The following is a 6,296-nucleotide window of genomic DNA, read 5'->3' on the forward strand; positions in this document are numbered from 1 at the left end:
CCTCTCATTCCCCCATTCCCAGGTTCCTGTAGCCCTGGGATGCCATGATAATTCTGGACTCTCCTATAGGGGTCAGGGAGGTTGAGTCAGAGGGGGCTGGTAAAAAAAAAAAAATAGTGTCATGAACTCAGTGAGGTAAAGGGAAAAGTATTGACCCAGAGTTCACTGAAGACGCTTCCTGAGAATGGGGAGGAAACTGGGAGGTCCCTTTCTCTTGTCAGAATTCAGTCTCACCAGTCCATCTGTCCAAAAGGAACAAATAGGCCCAGAGCTGTTAACAAAAAGGTCAAAGGGCTTTTTAGGGAAGCTGTCTTTCATAGAAACCATGGAAGTGGGACTGTGTCAACAATGGGTTCTGTGGAAATATGGAGAAAGGAAATGGGAATAGACAGGGAGAGTCAGAAAAAGTCTCCACCCCTTCTCTCCCCATCTTAAAAGATCTCTCCCACACTCACACACACTTCACTTATTTCCATCCTAGGACCAAAGATAGACTCTCCCAGCCTCCTCTGGGGCTGTTAGGCTGCCCCAGCCATACCAAGACAGAATCTAGTATGACAGCTGGACAGTGCGACCAGGCTGGGCTGTCCCGGGCCCTCCTGTGCTCTTCAGGCCCAGTCAGACAGAGTTCACCATCACTCTCGTTTTCTACTTAATTTGGTAGTGTAGGACTTCACCTCTAACATCCCTTTCACTGTGAGACTCAAGGATTCTATGAGCCTCTGGAAGACTCCATAGCCACTGAAATCTCTTACAAGGTGAGAAACCTGTGGCCTCAAGGCCACATGTGGCCCTCAATGTCCTCAAGTGCAGCCCTTTGACCAAATCCAAACTTCACTGTTCTGTGAAGTTTGGATTCAGTCATAGGATCACACTTGAGGACCTAGAAAGCCTTGAGGCCATAGGTTTCCCACCCCTGCTAGGATATAGCAGCCAATATAAAGCAGGCAGAGAGAGAGACAGAGAAGGGCTGAAGCTGGGAGGGGCAGAGGTGGTAGGAGACAGTGTGATACTTTCCTAGGGGTATGGTGACAAATGTTTAGCAACCAGCTCTTCAGAGAGAAAAAAACCCAGTCCACGAGACACTTTTAGGTTTAACCTGCATCATTAATATTTTCTTCATCACTTTCTTAAATCTAGACAATCAACAAAATCATAAATCTAGCCCTGGTTTGTTGGCGTGTCCAATTTCCATGTTGTAAATGGTCACCCTGAAAATTGAACAGCCTGCCATAGGGAGCCTGTTAGGCTGGCTGCAGTGGACCTCTGGACTCATCCCCCCTCTCATGTGACCTGGCTTATCCTGTCGTCAGTCACCTGGACACATCTTCAGGCAGAGCATAGCAGCCAACAATGATGGGAACACCTAAATCGACAATCTCTCTTGGTGTAGATCAGGCCAGTGCAGCTGTTATGGGACTCCAGAAATGGATCCTCACCCCCTCAAGTGAAGTAAGGCTTCTTTCAGTCTCTCTGCTTCCTTTTCTCCTTCCAGGAGGTCCTCCCAGTGCCCTTGTGCTCTCCCTCCCCTGGGCTGCTCTCAGGAAAGGACACCATAACAGTCATTTACACTTGAGTATGAATGTAAAGCACAGTATCGGCTTATTCAGGAACGTTATTTGAAGTAACTTATCTCTGATTACATAATGAAAACCTCTACTCCCTGGTAAAAATAAGGAGGGGAAAGTTTTTGGAGGAAGGGGCAGAGTAGGCAGAGAGGGCTCTTTCTCAGAGAAATCTCAGCCCACCTATGCTTTCCTCAAGCTGCCATTTAAATATCACGTGAAGATTGGAAAACTGCTTCCTATGTGTTATCTATACTGAATGTCATAACTCTGTGGGCTAAATGCCTGGTTATTCTCACCCCCACTTTACAGATCAGGAACCTGAAGCTTAAAGAGGTTAAGTCATTTGCCCCGGATCACACAACTTATTGGCAGGATTAGAAGCCAGATCCTAGTCTATTTTCCTGACTCTACATCCCAAACTTTAACAACCTAGTCTTCAAAGGCCATGAACCCCCATCAATGAACATGTTAGCTGTTGAAGAGGACTAAAGTATTATATTTATGACAAAAGGTTAAATAACATACAGCAATCACACACACACACACACACACACACACACCCAGAATGGCCCTCTGAAGAGGCGAATTAGGCCACAGCCTACCTATGTGATGAAAGCGTCACATTGAGGTATCCTGTCCCATCAGCCTGCCATGTTTCCTCCTTTCCTATCTGCCCTAAAATTCCATCTTCCTATTTCAAAGGTAGGGGGAACCAGTTTCCAAAAGATCATGGCTAAAATAATCATCTGTGGCCAGGGAGGTAGGCAGACCCCGCCCCCCTCCCCAAGTGACCCAATTAGCACATTTTAGGGCTTAGCACAGCCCTTATAAGGACTTCATTCAGGTCACCTTCAGTTATGATCACTCTCTTGGAAGGCACAAGCAGCAGTGTCAAGGGGATGAGAGGGGGTAGGGAAACCCCAGGGTGAGGTCAGCTCAAGCAGCACTGTATTTGTAATCCCTACAGCAACTCTCTGGGCCTCAGTTTCTCTATCTATTAAATGAATGTGTTGGTGGGGAAGGGTTGAGAAAACAGTTCTTCCTAGGGCTGGCAGAGGTACATTGCATATCAGCACTTTAAGACCCAGTGGATGTGACAGTTAGTTTTGTTGAACCACTTTCTGTCCTTTTAATAATCTGCTACAGAGGGTGGGTTGCTGGGTTTGATAGGGGTGGAGAAGTGATGCATTTCAGAAATGAAGGTAGCATGAAAACAAAAGATAACAGTAAAAAACAGATATTAAAAAAAAGAGTGATTCTAAAAATGGGGGGCTGGGTGCAAGAAGCGAGAAGGTCCTTTCGAGGTCTAGATCAGCGAGTTGGTTTGCTATTGACGGTGCCTGGGTTTAGTCAATTGATCAATAAAAATTTATTATAAGTGCTACTATGTGCCATGTCCTGCGCTAAGTAAGCCCTGGGGAGTTAAAAAGAGGAAAAATATGGTCCCTGCTCTCAAGCAGCTCACAGTGTAACTGCAGAAGACAACATGTACAAATGAGCCGTATGCCAGATATGTTAGAGATGATCAACAGAGGGAGGCCTTAGGAGTTAAAAAGCTCTATCAGTATCCTCTAGTGAGAGGATACTGATTTCCATTTCAAGAAGGAACAGATCCTTTATGACATAGGCTGGACTGTACTTAGTATTAGTCCCAAGGGGACCCTCTGTTCTTGAGATGGAAGAACTCTCTAACTTTAAATCTACTATTGGTGGAAAGTAGCTGCTAAAGATGCCAAAGGGACCCCACCGGCCTGCCGGCTAAATGAGTAGCAGTGATGAAGTAGGACGGTCAGTATCTGGAAATTGTTGCAAGCTCTGGTTTTTGCTAGTTGACAGAGACCCTTGCCTCAGAGCTGGAGGGGACCTTTCGAGGTCCACTAATCTGACATCCTCATTTTCCAGAGCATGTCCTAAGGTATAGAGAGAGGTCGATGACTTCTCTGACTCACCCAGGGTCACACTACCTGTTCTATGTCGGAGGCAAGACTTGAACACAGGTTTTACTGACAGAAGCTGACTCTCTTTCTACTACCCCATGCTGACTCTCATTATACAGACTTGAATAACATGGGATAAGAGGGAGGGCCGGGACCTACGATTTCACTGGTATACATACACTTTCTTCTTATGTCCTCCATCCATGCCCCTAGGTCATTAAAAGCTACCACAATAGAGTACAAGTTCAAGTAGGTCGTGCCAAACTGGAAAGGCCCGGGTCCCACGATGAACTGTGTATCTGTCACCTGCAGCAATCTAAGTATTTGAAAAAAAAAGCCCCGTGTGAGAGGGCTGGTCACCAAGCCCTAAAGTGTTTTCCAACCACAGAAACCCATGAAGAACCATCTATTAAAGGCGCACAGGGTGTCATCGGTGTTAATAAAGAGAGCATTGGAAAGAGCATGAATCTGGAGTCAGAAGACCTGAGTTAAAATCTCTATTTTATCACTTGCTTCTTGAGTGACCTTGGACAAATCCTTTAAACTCTCTGGGCCTATTCTCTCATCTGGAAAATAAGATGGTTGGACCCGATGACATAAAGTCCCAGCTCTAAATCCTCTGAGCATTGAGGCTGGTGGATGAACTCAGGGATCTTTGAAGCACTGATGTCTAAAACATCTGCATCCTGGGTGTGCCTGTGATGTTCTCATACATACCCTTTGGGCCCTAAAAACCCTGAAGAACTGAATGTTCTAGGGTAGGGGCCGGGGCAGGAGGGATATGGCTAGCCCCATGGAGTGGGGGGCTTCTAGGATGGAGAATGGGGGATGGGGATCAGGAAAGAGAAGCCCAAAGCAACGGAATTCTAAAAGGGTGGAACCTGGGGGCATCCAAAGGAGGCCACTACTGGGAAAACTGATAAGTGACCAAAACAAGCTTCATCTCTTTCAAATCCTCGTCTGGGCCCACCTAAGCACAGCGAATTTCTCAGTTGTCCAGAAAGCTCCACCAGCTGTGGAGGTGGGCGGAGTGATGGGGGAGAAAAGGAAATGAGGGGCATGGAAAACATACAACATCATGTCCACCCAAGGTCAGCGATGCATTCCCACCTTCACAGCCCCTAGCCTGTGCCAAGGCCATGGGCCCTGCCTCATCAGCTGGGACTTCTAAGAGCAGAGAAACCAGAGCCTCCTTCCTCTTCCCTCCCCATCTGAGCCCCTTCTTTGATCTCTCAGGCCATAGAATGTTTGAATTAGAAGGGACCTTAGAAATTGTCTCGTCAAACCCTTTCATTTTGCAACTAAAGATAAAATGAGGCCCAGAGAGGGGAACTGACCCATGGGGACACAGAGAGGTAGAGCCTGGGCCAGAACTGGTGCAATGAATTATCCCATGTCCTCTTATTGTGAATGGATTCACTAGATTATTTTACTCCCAGGCAGGCGGGCCTTCAGGCTCTTTGAAGGTACTTTTAGGAGAGGAGAAAGACAGGGAGAAAGGGAGGAAGAGAGAGAGACAGAGAGAGAAGGAGGGAGGGAGGGAGAGAGACAGACAGACAGAGAGGGAGAGAGACAGACAGGCAGAGAGAAGACAGGACTTCAAAGCAGACTTTGCCAGTTTCACAGTTACCGCCGGTGCCCACCCTGAGCCATCACCACCGGCTTCTCTGCGCTCCCACTGGGCCGCTCAGTTTGTGTTCCCCCATCCCAGCGGGGGCTTCCCGTTTTACCCCGGCCACGGCGAGTTCTGTATCTTGTTCTTCCCTCTCAGTCCCACTCCTCTGCCGGGGCTTGATCCAGAGGAAAGGAACACTCTGCCCCGACTACCTGTGTGACCTTGGGCAAGTGGCTTAACCCCTCTGGTCCTGAATTTCCTCGTCTTTAAAAGAAGGATCGGAGGTGTGAAAGGCTCCAGAGGCTATCCAGTGCAATTTCATCGTCAGGCCCAGGGTCACACAGCCAGTGTCAGAGGCAGGATTCGAACCCGGGTGCTGCAGACTCGGAATCCAGCTCCCCCATGCACTGCAGCGGAGGCCTGCGGACCCCTAAGGTGCCTCCCTCTCTGCTAGCAATCTGTGCTCCATAAGATCTCCCTCTGCAGCCGCCACCCCTTGTCCTTTCCCCCAAGGCTAGCCTGGAAAAACCAGCTGCCACCACATCTGGCAGGGGCGGTCCTCGGCCCACCCACCACCCCGGGGGGCCGGAGCCCCGGAGCTGGATGCTTCGCTACTTACGGCAGCCAGCGGAGCCTGGACGTGCAGAGAGGCCGCTTCCTCGACAGCCCAGGAGAAAGCCGGGGGCAGGGCCGGCCTCCCTCCCTCCCTCTCTGGCCACACTCCTCGGCCTTGGGAGGGCTCAGGATGTGAGATCACTGTAGGAAACGGTCAGAGATAAGGGCTTGCCGGACCTCGGAGCCAGGACCGTGTTATCTGCGGGGCGGGCAGCCTGCTTGCAGAGCCTTGTGCCTCCTGGGCGAGCTTCAAAGGCCCCACTTCCTGCTGGGATCTTTGGCTGCCTTTTCTCTTTTCCCTTTGGAAAATGCAAGAAACTCAGATGCGACCAATACTTTTGTAACAGTCACTCAGTGGATGAGCATGTACTGAGGAAACTCCTGTGTGCTCAGCAGGGTTTGCAAAAGACACTGGTCAGTCCCTGCCTTTGAGAGAGAGACAGAGAGACAGAGAGAGAGGAGACAGAGACAGAGAGGAGACAGAGAGAGAGAGAGGAGGAGAGAGAGGGAGACAGAGAGAGAGGGAGACAGAAAAAGGAGACAGAGAGAGGGAGGGAGAGA

General features: G+C 49.2%; 1 protein-coding gene across 2 annotated transcripts in view; it reads right to left on the reverse strand.

Annotated features, from left to right (window-relative positions):
- Nucleotides 1–5,899, reverse strand: part of RALB (RAS like proto-oncogene B) — a 103,579-nt gene extending 97,680 nt beyond the window's left edge. The window contains exon 1 of one of the 2 annotated variants that reach the window (XM_069066909.1): nt 5,740–5,899. The gene's annotated coding sequence lies outside the window, so the exon portion shown is untranslated. The remainder of the gene's footprint in view (nt 1–5,739) is intronic. The other variant, XM_069066907.1, reaches the window with a different exon arrangement.
- Nucleotides 5,900–6,296: the final 397 nt, after the last annotated feature.

This window comes from Petaurus breviceps, unplaced genomic scaffold (genome assembly GCF_028583685.1).
Source record: "Petaurus breviceps papuanus isolate PSGF00001 unplaced genomic scaffold, PetGlider_PUasm1.0 90731, whole genome shotgun sequence".
Taxonomy (NCBI): domain Eukaryota; kingdom Metazoa; phylum Chordata; class Mammalia; order Diprotodontia; family Petauridae; genus Petaurus; species Petaurus breviceps.